At 40.6% G+C, this 18,860-nt stretch overlaps 1 pseudogene; it reads left to right on the top strand.

Moving 5' to 3' along the window:
* The first annotated feature begins 1,019 nt into the window (after window positions 1–1,019).
* LOC118837144 lies at window positions 1,020–1,956 on the top strand (annotated as a pseudogene).
* The last annotated feature ends 16,904 nt before the right edge of the window (window positions 1,957–18,860 follow it).

Raw genomic sequence — 18,860 nt, forward strand, 5'->3', positions numbered from 1 at the left:
GTTTGCTCATTTCCCAGCAACTTTCTTCATTTTGAAGTTTAATTTAAAGTTGGGCTCTGCTTACCTGGAGGTGGGGGGGCACTGTGCTAAGCCTCAGGCTTTTTCTTGCTGCTGTTTTTAGAGCTAGTTCTGAGGGTCCACAAGTTTTCAGGCCTTCCAAGGTAGTGTTATCCTGGGAAAGTAGTGGTCTGTGCTCTGATCTTTACCCAGGAAGGGCCCCTGCTCCCCTGTAGCCATAAGTACTAGTGATTTTCTTGGCCTTGGAACTGTGACCAAGGCTCCTGCTCCCCTGTGACCTATCAGAAGCACTTCTCTCTGTCCCAGAACTATAGCCCAGAAAGGCTTATGGGCAACAGAGTTGCTAGCTGTACCCAGTGCTAGCAGACGGTCACCTGTATTCTTTTTCTGACCAGTGGTCTGACCCCGTTACCATCTCTGGGCTAAGAGCTCCCAAAGCTGCTGCTGCTACTGTTGTTGTAGCTGCCTCCAAGGTCTGCTGCTGGTGGTCCTGCCATGTTCTAAGCATACACCCACCCTAGTGTTATAGATTTCTCTTGAGGACCTTCTAAGTTGCCTTAGGCTGGACAAATGTCTTTCTCTAACCTTCCGCTAGTTCTCCTGTTCCAAAATTTGAGTGGAGGCATTCTTTTAAAGTTGTTTGGAGGGGAATGTTGGGAGAGTTCAACTGGGTTCTGCCCTGTACTCTGCCTTCTTGGCTCCTGACCCTGGGTTTTTCAAGGCTGTTTCAACACACCATGACCTCTCCTAGGTCCTACCAAACTAGGAAAGTTTCCTTCCTAAAGTGACCTGGCCATGGACATATGTCTGATACCTGAGGGTTAGCCTAAACTATATTCCTAGAGTTTTATCTCCAAAAGGATGACCGCCAGGTGATGATTTTTTTTTGGTCCCATCAACTCATGAAGAATGTCTACTAAGGCCTGACCTTTGTTGATGGAGAGGAGAGACAGCCCAGAACAATAAAACCATATATCTTTGGAAATATCAAAGAATTATTAATGAAGACATTGTATAAAATAGTGTGCCATGGTGCCAAAGAAGACAACATATATGAATTTTACCTGGAATTCCTAGAACCTGTGAAGCCTCAGCTGGCTCATAACCAGACCCAAAGGCAGATGAACATCAAAGTGCAGAAGAAAGAGAATCATTGGTGGGAGACACTTACCAAACAAGAAAAATGCTCAGTTTTTTTTTTGGCCTTTGATTTTGATTGCTGGATGGATGGGTCTGATGCATAAACAGAACTCAAAGCCAAGGAAGAAGAACAGACAAACAAAATCAGAATGGAGTCCAGAGTTCCAAATGACTCTTTTGCCAACCTGAAGAGAGGATACTTGTTTGTGTATAATCTGGTTCAGTTCTAAGGATTCTCCTTTGTCAACATGACAGTGTGGCTGTTTATCTCAGGAAAAGATTCTTTTTATGAAACATTCCACACCATGGCTGGCATGATGTATTTCTGCCAGATGCTGGCAGTTGTTGAGATCATCAGTGGCTTAGTAATTAGAGTCACTCAATTGCCAGTGATTCCCACTTTGATCCAGTTCTTTGGCAGAAATGTCATTTTACTTTTCATCATTGGCAACTTGGAAGAAATGGAAATCAAAGCCGTAGTTTTCTTTATATTTCATCTGTGGAGCACAATTGAGAGATCCAGGTATCCATCATATATCCTTGCCTTCGTTGACCTAGAATGGAAGTTACTCACATGGATCCGATATTCCATCAGGATTCCTTTATTCTGTGGGAGGTTTGGCAGAAGCTGTCTCACTCATCCAGTCAATTCCACTATTCAGGGCAATGGGGAGATTCGGCTTTAGGTTGCTATATCCATTGAACATCACTGTCAAATTTTCATTCTTTCTTCAAATCTATCTTATAATTATATTTTTAGGACTGATTTAAAATTTCCATCACTTTTATAAACAATGAAGGTGGCACTATGGACCCAAAAAGAGGAAAACCAACTAAACAGAGCAGCAAATGGCTTCTTTCCAGATTAATCATAATCTCCAGTTCTTAATGGTTTTGCCTATTATGCCAATACAAAGGCTCTTATAAAGTTTACTAATTTTAATCTTAAGTGATTCCACAGCACCAGGTAACATTCCTCTACTTATTGTACCACTTCACTACAGAATATACATGACCAATATCTCATTTTTAACCAACTAAACTTCCCTCCTAACTTTTCCTATCCTAAGAACAATCTGTAATTCCTGTATATACTATGTAATTAGTGATAGCAGGAGGATTTACCCAAATCTCTGTTTCCAGCAGCCAGCCAACTACATTTACTGAACACTTAAAAGCAGAACTATTTTCTTAGTTGACATTTCTCATTTTCAACAATAGCCTGTAAGAAAAAGCAAGATGGCGCTCTCTTACAGGAAATCAAAAACTCGTGATGAGGCTCAGAGACCAAAAAAAAAAAAAAAAGCATGAATACCACAGATATTTATTGAGTTACCACAAAGTTGTTATCTTTTGATGATCAGTTTAGGGTCAGCCACCATGTGTTAATTTAGCACTTTGGGTTTTCCTCTGGCCAGTTCTTTGCTCATGTTGTAGGAAAGGAAAGAGCATTATATTAAAAACTCAGCATTACAGTGGAGAATACTACTTTCCTCCCATCTCTGATAAAATTTTGCATTTGTAAAGCTCATTTCTTCCCAGGGATAAATCATTTAAATGTACAGAGGTAAGGTCATGAATAGTAGCAGCTCCAGAAGCAGGGATTTCCATTACTCCTTCTAGTCAGCACTTTAACCATCAGCTCATGCAGCCTCTCTATCACAGCAATGGAGAGTGCAACAGTAAACTTCTCGTGAGCAGCACCAGACAAAATTTCAAATTGGCATCTGAAATGCCTGCGCTGTTAATTCAAACCACTGGACTAAGTGACCTTGGTGGAGCCCTTTCAGTCCTAGATGCTTTATTCTTTCTGGACAAAAAGGTTCACATGACCCTCTGACATAGTCTTCATAGTGCCATGTCAAAACATCAGGGTTTTGTTATTCCTCAATAAATATTATTATGCAACTAATTAGAATGTGGTTTAGTCACTCCGTGTTCTCATTCCTCAGCAAAGGGTAATGATCTTTTCCTTTTGTTTCAAAATCCTTTTATTCACCTTTTATTCTACCCCAGCTAGAATTGAAAATTATCTAACATAGTACCTAGTGTATAATGGTCACTTAATAAGTACTTGTTAATTGACTAATTGAGTACATAGGTTCATAACTCTAGCGCTGGTGAAGACTTCAGAGGCCATCAAGTCCCTCCTTCCCTCTTCATTTATTCAGTAACTTTCTTTAAGGTCATAGTGTTTTCTCCTTTATTTCACACAATATGTCTGGTTTAATTAAATAATCACTATGCAAGTATTCATTTAGGATCTTCTCTGTTCCTATCTTTATCTTGGGTACTTTCTCTTGACCAATGATACCCGTGATCCCACTGTGGAAGAAATATCCTAGTCAGAGTAGGATGTTTTCAAGAGCTGAAGGTCAAGAGTGAAAGAAAATAGTCTAAGTATTCTGTCTCAGGCCCTTCAGTTATAGGGCTCTGGGACTTTTTTATTCCAAATCCAGAAAATGAGGCAGCATGGAATAAGGGAAAGACTGATGGACTAGGAATCAGGGAAGACTAGGTTCCAATTCCACCTCAGTTACTTCCTAGCTATGTGATCTCAGTCAAGTGCCTTAGTTTCTGTGGGCCTCAGTTCCTTATCTATAGAAAGAAGGGGTTGGGCTGGATGGCCTCTGAATTCCCTTCCCTCTCTATCTCTATGAGTCTATGATTGGATCATCTAATTTGTGAATTAGGATGTTAGAGAAGACAGCTATTACAATTTTTTATTTCTGCAATATCTTCCTTCCTTGGCCTATACTTTATGTTATCCCAAATGGGATAATATTTGTAAAGCACTTAACATGGCGCCTGGCAATATGCCTGTGAAGTAAGTACTTCTTACACACTTGTCCTCTTCCCCTATATCAAACTAATTTTTGTTCAGTCATTTTTCAGTTGTGTCCTACTCTTCATGACCCCATTTGGGGTTTTTCTGGCAAACATACTGGGGTGGTTTGCCATTTCCTTCTCCAGCTCATTTGACAGATGAGGAACCTGAGGCACACAGGGGTAAGGGACCTGGCCAAGGTCACACAGCCAGTAAGTGTCCGAGGCTGTATTTGAACTCATGTCTGTCTCCAGGCCCACTGCGCCACCTAGCTGCTCCATATCAAACTAATAGCCAGGAGCTTATACTTGGTTTTTTCCAACTCTGTGATTTTCCTCTTGTTGCTGAAAACTACTTCATCCTGGTGAACTTTAACAAGATCATTGACCTCTGCTTTACCCACAGTAAAGGTTGCAAGCAGCAAGTGTGACTAACGTCTTTCTAAATCCAGTCAAGTGCCCCCTTCCCTCTGCAACCTCTCATGACCGTAGGAGGTATCTGCTGAAGAATGGAGGTGGGGGTGGGGGGCATGATAGAGGAAGGGGGGATTAGAAGACAAGTGTTCATATGCTTTGGGGAGGGGAGGCAGGAGAAATGAGTGTTGATATGTAACAATGAAGTGGATGACCCTTCTCATCCATGAGTACAATTCTGTCAGCCAGAGTTAAAGTTAAGTAAACTTTACGTTTACTTAAAGTAAATTCTGACTAAGGCAACAGCCCTCCTGAGGTTTCAAATTTTTTTACTCTCTACCTCTAACTTCTAGGGTGTGTGTGTCTGTGTGTCTGTGTGTGAGTGTGTGTATGTGGGTGGGTGGGGGCAAGGGTGGGAGGGGGAGATTGGTTGTATACTTAGAGTTGAAAATAAAAAAGCTCCCTCTATTGACTCCTGAATGGCTGAGATAAAGAGAACCACATGGGAATCATTGTTAGAAATGAGAGCTCCACAGCCTGGCCTCTTTTTTCCCATTATTGTGCTATTCTCCTCCTTTTCCCTACCCCTCTGTCAATCGTTGCAATGCCCCCCTAACCATCCCCCTTCCCTCTCATAGCCCTAAAGATTCCTTTTTCTAGCTCGTACTCCTTCAGCCCCCTCAACTGAGCTCAAGACCTCCATTCAGAATCACTGGTTTGGGTAAAATCCCTTATTCACCCCCCCTCCCTCATCAGCTGAGCTTCAGCTCAGCCCTCACAAAACCAAACCAAACCAGCCCGTGTAATTGATGGTTGCTGCAGTGAGACCCCCTCTACTCCACCCCCACAGTGGCTCCTGCTGTTGCCACTGCTCTTCGGAACTCCTTTCTCCTCCCTACCCCCCACTCGGGGCTTTATTTTGGTAGTTAACAAGTGTGCACTGTTATTCTTGTGCCCCCTATCACATCTATCCTCTTTCAGATATGAGGGGCACCTTTGTGCCCCTCTCTCTGATGAGAGGTGGGGATGGTGAGGGCGATGGTGGGGCTGCAGCAGCAGCAACAGTCTGCTGAGACGGGGAGAACAGCATTTAAAAGAAGACAAGAACAAAACCCCAAAGCAATGGGCAACAAAGTGAAAAGAGGAAAAGACATCGAAGTATCCTGGTGACCCAATGGTCAAAAGGCACAGGGGAAAAACAAAGGGCTTAATTAACTACAGCTCATTTAAAATTAGTTTACTTCTCTCTGAAGTTGTGAGGTTATGATCATGTCGGAATCACCTTACCCAAATCCAATTTGGGTATATTCTATAACCCGAGATTATAATAATATTACTAAGGTTGTATAAGACTGGCAAAAGCATTTGCTTTACTACTTTAGGTGAAGTAGAAGAAAGAAAGGAAGGAAAGGGGAGAAAGGAAAGGGAAGGAAGGAAGAAGGGAGGGAGGGAAGAAGGAGGAAGGGAGGAAGGAAGGAAGGAAGGGAGGGAGGGAAGAAGGGAGGGAGGAAGGGAGGGAGGAAAGGAAGGAGGAAGGAAGGGAGGACGGGAGGAAGGCAGGAAGGAAGGGAGGAAGGGAGGGAGGAAAGGAAGGAGGAAGGGAGGGAGGAAGGGAGGGAGGAAAGGAAGGAAGGGAGGGAGGAAGGGAAGGAGGGAAGGAGGGGGAAGAGGGAGGGAGGGGTGAGGGAGAAAGGGAGGAAGGAGGGATGGAAGGAAGGAAAGGGGAGAAAGGAAAGAAATAAAGGAAGGAAGGAAGGAAAAAAGGAAGGAAGTAAGGAAGTTCCCTGACTTGTTCACAATATTTCATAATTGGATGTTATTAGTAGATTTGGTAAAATCTTATTTATTCATTTTTCAAATAAAAAACTTAGAAAAAGCAACCATTCCAAACCTGTCTTTTAGTATTTTCATAATTTTTCAGATTTCTTTTATCCTTTTGCATTAAGAATTCTATAGTTGCAAAATGGTAGTATCTAAAGGTGTTTAGTTTTAAAATAATGGGCAATTGGGGTTAAGTGACTTTCCCAAGGCCACACAGCTTGACATGTGTCAAGCATCTGAGGCTGGATTTGAACTCAGGTCCTCCTAACTCTAGGGCTGGTGCTCTACTCACTGCACCACATAGCTATCCCCAACTCTACCATTTCTAATGCTGCATGCTAAGAACACTGACAAGCTTGAATGTGTATTCTGCGTGGGACAACAAGGATGATGAAAGGTTGGTTACCATATTATGTGATAATAGGCTTGAGGAAATAGGGTGATTTAGCTTGGAGAAGAGAAGACTAGTGGTGGTGGGTGAAGCAGGGAAGTCACCATTGTTGTCTTCAAGTGGGCTCTCATACGGAAGAGAGATTAGATTTATTTTGCTTGACTCTTAGAGCAGAATTAGGGGGCAGTTGATGAAAGGAAAATCATCTGTTAGTAGAATGAGCTGCCCCAGGAGGTGGTGGTCTCTCCTCCGCTGGGTGCCTTCAAGCTGCAGCTGGGGACCACTTTTTAGGGATGTCATAAAAGAGATTTCTATACAGGAATAAGTTGCACTATATGGCCTCTGAGGTACTTTCTAACTTTGAGATTCTGTTATCTCTCTGAATGCAGAGAATGATGAAAAACAAATGGATGATGACTTAAGTAAACACAGATAATTCCAACTTGACTTCTCAGAGATCATTATCTTCATTTTCCAAATGTGGAGGGGGGGAAGATAAAGAAAAGTAAATTGATCTGCACTGGATCCAGGATAAAACAGGAGGATCGGGAACCAGGCACTGCTGGCTGCCAAGCCTAAAGCAAACTCCCTAAACCACAGCTCTCAATTTTTATTATATTTCTCACAGAGTTCATTTCCAGTGCTATGGGGCTTTGAGGTCTAGCAAAGGAGAGATGTATTCTAAAGAAAGGCAAGGTTCCAAAATGTTCCTATAGGGGCAGAAAGTGTGTCTAGATAAAATGAAATGAAGGGTAAGTTTTCTTCATTAAGGCAATTAGCCTGAGGGACATCTCACCTTGTTAATGAATTTTTCTTCCCTTGTAAGACAAAAAGCAATGGGAAAAAAAAATCTCATTAAAAGGCTACTCAAAATAACTCACCGAGAGGCTTCTCTGATCATGTTCTTCCTTTTGTCTAAATAATACCTTGCACTTTCAAAAACCCCTTCTTTCCAAGTTGCTCAGAGCATTTCACAAACATTAATTAAGCCCCACAATATCTGTGGGAGGTAGGTAGGTGGCAAGTATCATTATTCCCATTTTACAGATGAGGAAAGAGGTATAGAGAGGTTAAATATCTGTCCAAAGTCACTCGGCAACTTGGTGGTGGAATCCAAACTAGAGTTCAAGTTGCCATTTTTTTTTGAGACTGGGTCTCTAGCCCAGGGTGGAAGTGCAGTTGGCCACTCACCAGCCAGCGCCACTGCTGACTAGCAAGCCTGCTTTGATCTATGCCATTTCTGATCTGGGCTTGTTTGCTCCTCTTTAGGCAGCTCTTCCTCTGCCATATTTGGTGCCAGACTTAGCGTGCACATTTGATAGACTTAATCCCTATGGCAGCTCAGAACGCCCAAATGGAAGGGATTTACCACCTCAGACTTCTCAATAGCTGATACCATATTCAGTGTCTTATTCTCTTTCAAATCAATCTATCTGTTTATCTGACTATCTTTCTTTCTTTCTATCTTAGTCAGCAAAAATCCACCTTTTCTCCCTCCCACTCCTCCCTCCTTGAGAATGAAAGAAAAAAAATACCCACTGTTAAAAACACATATGATCAAGCAAAACAAATATCTGCATTGTCCATATCCAAAAACATGTAGTCTCATTCTGCACACTGAGGCCTTCACGGCTCTAGCTGGAGGCGAGTAGCATATTCCATCATTAGTCCTCTAAAATTGTGGTTAGTCATGATGCTGATTAGATATCTTAATTCTTTCAAAGTTATTTGTCTTGACCATATTGTCATTGTATAACTTGTTTTCCTGGTTCCGTTCACTTCCTTCTCCATTAGTTCATATAAATCTTCCCAGGTGTCTCTGAAACCACTCCCTTCATCATTCCTTATGGTATAATAGTATTCTACCACATTTACATATCAATTTATGGAAACCTCCTCAGATCCTCAGTCTTTGCCACTTGAAAAAGAGCCATATATATTTTTGTGCATACTTAGAGTTTGTTTTGGTTAGAAATAATATTTTCCTTAATCTTTTCTCCCTCTAATTCCCTCTTCTCCCTTCTCCCCTTTTCTTCCTATTTTCCTGTTAAACGAAATATATCTCTGTACTCAACTGTGTAGGATAGTTAGGTGGCAACGTGGATAGAGTGCCAGTCCTGGAGTCAGGAACACTCCTCTTCCTGAATTCAAATCCAGTCTCAGACATGTACGAGCTGTGTGACCCTGGGCAAGTCACTTAACCCTGTTTGCCTCAGTTTCCTCATCTTTAAAATGAGCTGGAGAAGGAAATGGCAAACTATTCCAGTATCTGCCAAGAAAACCCCAAAAGGGGTCATGAAGAGTTGGACGTGACTGAAATGACTCAACAGCAACAACTCAACTGTGTATGTGTAGTCTTCCTTTTATTGAGCAATTCAAATGCAAGTGAGATTCAAGTATCAGTTTTTCCTCCCATCCCTCTCCTACTTGTTTACACAGATAAGTACTTGGTCACCCTGATTATGAGAGAAAATTTTTTCTAACCTTCCTTTCGCTCCTTTGCCTCTCAATGCAGTCTTCTTCTCCTTTCTTTCCATTCTTCTATAAATACATGACAGAATTACTCTTAGGCCTTGTCTAATTAGGTTCCCTCTATGACCCCTGATGATGATAGTCTTCAGAGGGGACACATATGTCATCTCCCCATATTTGAATGTGAGCATCTTAGAATTGTTTAATCCCATATGATTGTTCATTTGTGTTTACCTTTTTATTTATCACTTAACTCCTGTATTTGAACTTCATAGTTTTTATACAGCACTGGTCATCATCAGGAATGCTTGGAAATTCTCTATTTCATTAATTCTCCTGTAGAATTATACTCACTTTTGCTGGGTAAGTGATTCCTGTAAAGCTGTAAGCCTATATCCTTTACCTTCTGGAATACTGTATTCCAAACCCTCTTCTCTTTCTTTTTTTAAAAATTTATTTATTTGTTTAATATTTTTAGTTTTCAGCATTGATTTTCACAAGAGTTTGAATTACAAATTTTCTTCTCATTTCTACCCTCCCCCCCCACTCCAAGATGGCATGTATTCTGATTGCCCCATTCCCCAGTCAGCCCTCCCTTCTGTCACCCCACTCCCCCCCATCCCCTTTTCCCTTACTTTCTTGTAGGGCAAGATAGATTTCTATGCCCCACTGCCTGTGTATCTTATGTCCTAGTTGCATGCAAAAACCTTTTTTTTTAACATCTGCTTTTAAAACTTTGAGTTCCAAATTCTCTCCCCTCTTCCCTCATCACCCACCCTCCCTAAGAAGGTAAGCAATTCAACATAGGCCCTTCCACAGCACTCATGTTGTGAAAGACTAACTATATTTTGCTCCTTCCTATACTATCCCCCTTTGTTCAGTTTTCTCCCTTGACCCTGTTCCTTTTCAAAAGTGTTTGCTTTTGCTTACCTCCTCCCCCTATCTGCCCTCCCTTCTATCATCCCCCCTTTTTTATCTCCTTCCACCTTCTTTCCTGTGGGGTAAGATACCCAACTGAGTGTGTATGTTATTCCCTCCTCAGGTCAAATCCAATGAGAGCAAGATTCACTCATTCCCCCTCACTTGCCCCTCTTCCCTTCCTACATAACTGCTTTTTCTTGACACTTTTATGCAAGATAATTTACCCCATTCTATCTCTTCATTTCTCCCTCTCTCAATATATTCCTCTTTCATCCCTTAATTTGATTTTATTTTTTTAGATATCATCCCTTCATATTAAACTTACCCTGTGGCTATATATGTATATATATCTATATCTCTCTCTCTATATATATATATCTCTCTCTATCTATCTATATCTATCTATCTATCTATATCTATATATATATATATATATGTGTGTGTGTGTGTGTGTGTGTGTGTGTGTGTATATATATATATATATATACATATCTATATCTATCTATATCTATATCTATATATCTTTCCATGTAGGAATGTAAACAAAACAGTTCAACTTTAGTAAGTCCCTTGTGATTTCTCTTTCTTGTTTACCTTTTCATGCTTATCTTGATTCTTGTGTCTGAAAGTCAAATTTTCTATTCAGCACTGGTCTTTTCACTGAGAAAGCTTGAACATCCTCTATTTTATTGAAAATCCATATTTTGCCTTGGAGCATGATACTCAGTTTTGCTGGGTAGGTGATTCTTGGTTTTAATCCTAGCTCCACTGCTCTCCAGAATATCATAGTCCAAGCCCTCCGATCCCTAACGTAGAAACTGCTACATCTTGTGTTATCCTGATTGTGTTTCCACAATACTCAAATTGTTTCTTTCTGGCTGCTTGCAGTATTTTCTCCTTGATCTGGGGGCTCTGGAATTTGGCAACAATGTTACTAGGAATCTTCTTTTTGGGATCTTTTTCAGGCGGTGATCAGTGGATTCTTTCAATTTCTATTTTACCCTCTGGCTCTAGAATATCAGGGCAGTTCTCCTTGACAATTTCTTGAACAATGATATCTAGGTTCTTTTTTGGATCATGGCTTTCAGGTAGTCCAATAATTTTTAAATTATCTCTCCTGAATCTATTTTCCAGGTCAGTGGTTTTTCCAATGAGATAGTTCACATTGTCTTCCATTTTTTCATTCCTTTGGTTCTGTTTCATGATATCTTGATTTCTCATAAAGTCACTAGCTTCCACTTGCTCCAGTCTAATTTTTAAGGTAGTATTTTCTTCAGTGGTCTTTTGGACCTCCTTTTCCATTTGGCTAATTCTGCCTTTCAAGGCATTCTTCTCCTCATTGGCTTTTTGGAGCTCTTTTGCCATTTGAGTTGGTCTAGTTTTTAAGGTGTTATTTTCTTCAGTATTTTTTGGGTCTTCTTTAGCAAGTCATTGACTTGTTTTTCATGGTTTTCTCACATCACTCTCATTTCTCTTCCCAATTTTTCCTCTACTTCTCTAACTTTCTTTTCCAAATCCTTTTTGAGCTCTTCCATGGCCTGAGACCAGTTCATGTTTTTCTTGTAGGCTTTTGATGTAGGCTCTTTGACTTTGCTGACTTCTTCTGGCTGTATGTTTTGGTCTTCTTTGTCACTGAAGAAAGATTCCAAAGTCTGAGTCTGAATCTGAGTCCTTTTTCGCTGCCTGGCCATGTTCCCAGTCAACTACTTGACCCTTGAATTTTTCATTGGAGTATGACTGCTTGTAGAGTATCCACCACTTAATTCCTTCCACCAGGTGGGCCTGGGGCCAGAAGCAACTGTAGCTGTAGTTCTGTAGCTGTACCACCTCTGCTGCCTCCGGGGTGGGGCCCTAACCTCAAACTCCTTTCACTCTGTCCCCACAGTTTTTTCCCACTAACCTTCTCTGTTGTCTTTGGTGTTTGTGTGTTGAGAAGTCTGGTAACTGCCACAGCTCAATTCCAGGGCCCTGTGGCCTGTTACACCGTCTCTTGGTCTGGTTCATCAGGGCATAGCGCACGCTGGGCTCTGCTGGGCTCTGCTCCCAGCACAGTGCGATAGACCTTACCCAGCCACCATCCAGGCTGTCCTGAGCTGGAGCCCTGCTTCCCTCTGCTGTTTCGTGGGTTCTGCAGTTCTAGAATTTGTTCAGAGCCATTTTTATAGGTGTTTGGAGGGTCCTGGGGGAGAGCTTTAGGCACATCCCTGCTTTCCAGCCACCATCTTGGCTCTGCCCCCCTCTTCTCTTTCATGTGTAATCCTGACTGTGGCTCTTAGGTAATTGAATTCTTTCTTTCTGGCTGCTTGCAACATTTTTTTTCTTTGACTTAAAAGCTCTGGATTTTGGTTGTCATGTTCCTGGGAAATTTCATTTGGGGTTTCATTCAAGAGATGACTAGTAGGTTCTTTCTATTTCTACTTTGCTCTCTAGTTCTAAGAGGTAAGGAAAGGGTTTTTTTAAAGATTTCTTGAAATATAATGTCTAGGCCCTTTATTGGGGGGTCATAACATTTGGGTAGTCCAGTAATTCTAAATTTTTTCCTCTCAATCTGTTTTCAAAGGCAGGTGGCATTTGTTAGGAGGTAACTAAGATTTTTTAAAAATCTTTTGATTTTGTTCTAATATTTTTTTTCTTATCCCATGGAATCATTGGTTTCTATTTGGTCCACTCTAATTTTTAGGCAGTTTGTTGTTTGGACAAGGTTTTATATCTCTTGAGGCAAGCTGTTAATTGTCTTGTCAATTCTGCTTTCCATAGATTTCTTTTCTTTTCCAGTTTTTCCCTCCAGCATTCTAATTTCATTGATAAAAACAATTTTCAACTTTTTGTAACTCTTGCCTCATCTTTCCTAGGAATTCTAGTTAAATTTGTGCCCGAGGTGTTTTTTTTCTTTGAGGCTCTGCTTGTAGATGTTTTGGAGTCATTCTCTTCTTGGTTTGTGTCTTGAGCATCTCTGTCACCTTAATAAGTTTTTTGGGGGATAGGATGATTTTTTGTTTTTGTTTTTGCTCATTCTTTCAAACTACTGCTTAACTTCAGACCCCTGGTATGGGGTATCTTCTTGCCCAGGGCATACTCTTTCCCTGGATGCTGAAGCTCTCTGTGGTGGCATGCTCTTCATCCAACCTATTTCCCAGTGTTCATAGACTTCTTTGTCTGTTTCCTGATGCTGATGACTCTCTGTCACTTTTTCTTTAATTTCTCCTTCAGGATTTGATCTGATGCATTTTCTAGATCTATTTGGAAGTGTTTTAGGGCAACCTGAGCTTCTCTGCTTCTTGCTACTCTGTCATTTTGGCTCCACCTTGCCTTAATCTTAATATAATGATCTTTCTGCAAAAATCAGTGGTTCTTCATGTTTTGTTTATTTTTTCCAGCAAATTACTTGCTGTGAAATTTAATTAAATTTCACTTACATAACCTAATTATCCATGGAATCTAATTAAAGTTCAGAATCTTTTCCTTATTTTTCCTGTGCCTCAGTTTTCCCTTGTTTCACTGTTTGTTCATTGCTTCTATTATTGGAATGATAGGTTTTTTTCTTCTTTTTTTATAATTAAGATTTTTTATTTTTAGTTTACAACACTCAGTTCCACATAACTTTGAGTTCCAGATTTTCTTCCCTCCCCCCGCCCCCGCCTCCCTCCCCAAGAAGGCATGGAATCCAATATATCTTCTACATATAATTTCACATTGAACTTATTTACACAATAGTCATGTTGTAAAGAGGAATTATGACCAATGGAATGAATCATGAGAAAGAAGAAATAGAACAAAAAAAACCCCAAAGACAAAAACCAAAGAGAAAAAAAAAGGGGGGGGGGAAAGTGAGCATGAAGTGTGCCTCAATCTGCATTCAGACTCCATAGTTTTTTCTCTGGATGTAGATGGTTCTTTTCATCATGAGTCCTTTGGAGTTGTCTTTGCACTTTGTATTGCTGAGAAGAGTGAAGTCTATCAGGGTTAGTCATCACAGAAGCAATATATCTGTGGTTGTGTATAACGTTCTGGTTCTGCTCTGCTCACTCAGCATTATATCATGTAGGTTTTTCCAGATTATTATGAAGTCCATATCATCCCCATTTCTTATAGCACGGTGGTATTCCATTACCTTAATATACCATAACTTGTTCAGCCATTCCCCAATTGATGGGCATCCCCTTGATTTCCAATTCTTTGCTACTACAAAAAGAGTCGCTATAAATATTTTTGTATATATGGGTCCTTTTCTCACTTGTGTGATCTCTTTGGGATACAACCCTAGAAGTGGTATTGCTGGATCAAAGGGTATGAACATTTTTATAGCCCTTTGGGCATAGTTCCAAATTGCTCTCCAGAATGGCTGGATCAGTTCACAACTCCACCAGCAATGTAACAGTGTTCCAATTTTCTCACATCCTCTTCAGCATTTATCATTTTCCTGTTTTGTCATTTTAGGCAATCTGACAGGAGAGATGTGGTATCTAAGAATTGTTTTGATTTGCATTTCTCTAATCAGTAGTGATTTCGAGCATTTTTTCATATGCCTATAGATATCCTTAATTTCTTCCTCTGAAAACTGCCTGTTCATATCCTTTGACCATTTCTCAATTGGGGAAGGAATGATAGTTTTTAAACATGGATAAAGGGCCAAACTTGAGAGGCAGCCTGGCATTATGGGTACAGTTCTGGTCTTTGATTCAGGATGACATGATCTCAAGTTCTGCCTCTGAAATATACCAGCTTTGTGACCATGGGTAAGTCGTTTGATATCTCACTTCCTTAGGCAACTCTTTAAGACTATAAATTATCAATTTGCTGGTCTGGATAGCTGAAGGGAGTTTCCACACCTGTGGTCCCCCACATATCTGAAATCATAGTTCTAGACCAAATAGGGTGGGAGGGGAGGGACAGAATGATACTTAGATTTGTTGGTTGGTTGGTTGTCATCCTTCATGCTTGAAGAGATCCAAAATGGCATTACTATGTTGGGGTCAAGGTACAGTGTCTGACTGTGGCTGCTCAGACCAACTTGAGCTCAGAAGGCTTTACTACAGGTCACGCACAAATATCCATATGAACATTTGGAGAGGAGATGTCTCTAAATTTGTGCATCTTACATTTCTTTTGAGCTACTGCAATTCTGCTTTGCTCATAGAGCATAGCACCTTCTTTGTTGTGGACATGCCGTGCTGGGTGGTCCAGTGCCTGTGTCTCCATGTTTCACAATCAATTCCAAAATTCTTCAGTTCTTCAAAATTCTTTCTACATGTAGGAACTGAAACCTATTAGATGGAATCTGATATATTAAAAAAAGTCCCAAATCAATCTCTTCATCTCCTTGAAAGGCACCATGGTATGATGGAAAGAGGATTGTTCTTGGAATTCAAGGAACTAGGGTCAAATCCTGGCTCTTTTACTTACTAGCCAGGTGGCCTAGAGCATGTCCCTTTACCTCTCTGGGATTCCTCAGCTCTAAATAAAAGTTGGGCTACATGATCTCAATACCCCTTTCAGTCCTATGATTCCTCATTCATTGCAACTGCCCTTTGGGCATCTGTACACTTTCACCACTTTTCATCCAGTTTTAGGACACGCTCGATTAAGTCACATTTCTTCCTTGTCATTATGCTTTCCATGGTCTCAAAGCCAGTAAATACTAGAAACAGAATTCAAACCAGAGTCCCTCCCCGCACCTCCAAACTCAATACTCTTCTCTCTTTGCTATGTTTCCTCTGGATGACCCCATAAATTAGATAAATGAAATGGTCCAAAGAAGCACCTTTATCAGTGAAATGGCTTATTTTTGTGGACGGTAGACATGTCGCCATTTTTTTTCTTTCATTTTAGCAAAATTATGATGCTTTAATTTTACTTTCTAATATAGACTATGTAAACCTATCCTGTGCCTCATCTCCATTTTAGGTCTATTTTTAAAAGATTTTAACAAAAATGGCACCTCAAGGGATGTGTGTTACCAAAGACTTTTCATCAGCCTCTATTAAGTTGTCTCAGGGTCACACATAATCACCAGTGCGGTGCTCTTTGAGAATGAAGGACAAACAACAGCAAACAAACAACAATATGCTTCCCACCACTTTGTTAGTCCTCTGTTCAAAAACCTGTTTGTCATGGCCCACAAGGATAAGTCAAAACACCTTAGGATCTCCAATAATTGACCCACTTCTTCAACTTAGTTTCCCACTGCTCTCCTACAAAAATCCTCCGCTTTCCCTGAGTTTTTCTCCCTAAGAGACTGTGAAAACCAACATTTCTACACCATTCTTGCATCACTTCCCTGGCCTGAAATTCCCTCCTTTAGCCAACTCCTACTCCTTACTCAAGGTAAAGAAGTTTATTCAACTTTTCCACCTTTTTCTCAGAAGCCTCCCTTTACTATGCCAGTCCTCAGTGAAGCATTTCTTTCTCTCTTCTGAACTCCTGAAACATTTATTGCACTCATTTGATTCTTAGCACATGCTTCCTGTTATTGCTGTTTCTTTTTTAAAAAATTCATTCCTTGTCCCCACCCACCCAATCAGTCAACACTTATTTATGAAGTGCTCACTTTGTGCCATGTGCTGTGCTAGGTGCTGGGGATACAAGTTCAAAGAATGAAATAATCCCTACTCTTATTCCATCTCAAGTAAATTATAAGTCCCTGAGAGGTTTACTATACATATTTGTATCATATTGCCTAACATATAGTAGGTGTTTAAAAAAATGTTTCTTTACAATGACCTCCCCTATGCTAGGTTTATGGTAAATACATCCCTACTTACAGACTGAGTTGCTCTTTCCATTCTGAATTCTTGGAAGACATCACCAAGAGAAGATCCACTCAGGACCACATATTCACATTTTCTTTGGAACATATGGACAATATTTCTCAAGTAAGGAAGGACCAATCTTTGGGTGAGTTTAATAATATACTAGCCGATGGGTGGCGATCTTGTCCTGTACAAAAAAAAATAATAATTCAACAAGGACTTTCTCTTGACAATGACAATTTAAAACCAGCAAACCAATTTCTTCCTTTCTTCCTTCCTCCCTTCCTTCTTCCCTTCCTTCCTTCCTTCCTTCCTTCCTTCTTTCCTTCCTTCTTTCCTTCCTTTCTTCCTTCCTCCCTTCCTTCTTCCCTTCCTTCCTTCCTTCCTTCCTTCTTTCCTTCCTTCTTTCCTTCCTTTCTTCCTTCTTTCTTTCTTTCCTTCCTCTTTTCTTTCTTTCTTTCTTTCATTCTTTCTTCCTTTTCCTTCCTTCCTTCCTTTTCTTTCTTTCTTCCTTTTCCTTCCTTCCTTCTTTCTTTCTTTCTCTTTCCTTCCTTCCTTCCTTTCTTTCTTTTTTTCTTTTCCTTCCCTCCTTCCTTCCTCCCTCCCTTCCTCTTCCTTTCTTGCTTTCTTTCTTTCTTTCCCTTGCAAGGCATTTCTCCCTGAAATTTTTTACTGATTTCTTAACCTCTCTACCTTGTCATAGGTTTGATCCATCTGTCTCATTCTAGATCTTTTTCCTCTTCTTTAATCTTCATTCTTTCTATTTTACAAAAGTCTTCTCCACAACACTGCTCTTCAGAATTTTCAGCCTCCCTCTGCAGGCTTCCAGAACACTTGATAGCTAAAAGGGCATGTCACTTAACCTCTTCCTGCCTCAGTTTCCTGAACTCTAAAATGGGGATAATAACAGCACCTACCTCCCAGGCTTGTTAGGAGGAAAAAATGATAATATTTGTAAAGTAGTGTGCATGCGAACCTTAAAGCCCTGTGGAGCTATTGTTATGTTACTTTATTATTGTTATTCTAGTAGTTGATCCTTTCTTGGCATTCTTCCTTCCTTAATTCATTATTCTTTTGGTCTTTCTTTTCTTGGCCCTTTGTATCTCCTTGAAGTTGTTCTGGGCAACCCATCAGATGAATTCATTAATATGGGTATCCTGGAAATACTAGAGTGGTTTGCCATTTCCTTCTCCAGCTCATTTTACAGATGAGAAAACTGAGACAAACAGAGTTAAGTGACTTGCCCAGGGTCACAAACCTAGTAAATGTCTGAAGTCAGATTTGAACTCAGAAACATGAGTCTTCCTGGCTCTAGGCCAGATGCTCTGTGCACTATGGCGCCACCTAGCTGCCCCAGGAGAGGACATAAAGAAGTCAAAGGGAGCACCCCAGGGGGTTTCTAGTTGATTAGGAATTCTGGACAAGCTAACTAAAGATGCCCCTCTCACTAACTCTACAAATTGAAGTAGAATGAATGGGCCATCTGTGGCTATGATGAAGAGGAGATTCTAGAATTACGTTCAGCATAGTGCAGTCCCCTTATGAAAGGGACCAGCAGGTTCACATACGAGCTGTGTCACCCTGGTTAAGTCCTCTAACTTCTGTTTCCCTCAGGTCTCTTGGCTTTAAAATGGGGATTATAATAACACCTACCACTCATGGTAGTCGTGAAGATCGAAATGAGATTTGTAAAGTGCTTAGCACAGTGTCTGGCACATAGTAGATGCTTAGTAAATATTGTTTCCTTTCTTTTTCTCCAATAAGCAGCTGCATCAGGAAAGCCCCTTCCCTCTGTAGATGGTCTAGTTCCTGCCCCTGAACTCTCAAACTTTGGAAACCTTGAACTTCAGAACTTCTGATTTGTGCGGTTTCCTTTCTCTAGGTAATTACTGGTGATTTGTGGTGGAAGCACATGGGTACAGGTTCCCATCTAAATGCAGGTCCACACTATTGTCTTCTTCCATTTGTATTCTAAAGGCAGAAAGGAAGAGAACAACCAGGTGACTTTTTTAGACCATGGAGAGGGGGAGTGGCTTAATCCTCATTCAGTGGATCATTAGTAGACTGCTCTGGTTTCTGAATACTAATCAATACGGCGTCAGTGGCTA

This window comes from Trichosurus vulpecula, chromosome 2 (genome assembly GCF_011100635.1).
Source record: "Trichosurus vulpecula isolate mTriVul1 chromosome 2, mTriVul1.pri, whole genome shotgun sequence".
Taxonomy (NCBI): domain Eukaryota; kingdom Metazoa; phylum Chordata; class Mammalia; order Diprotodontia; family Phalangeridae; genus Trichosurus; species Trichosurus vulpecula.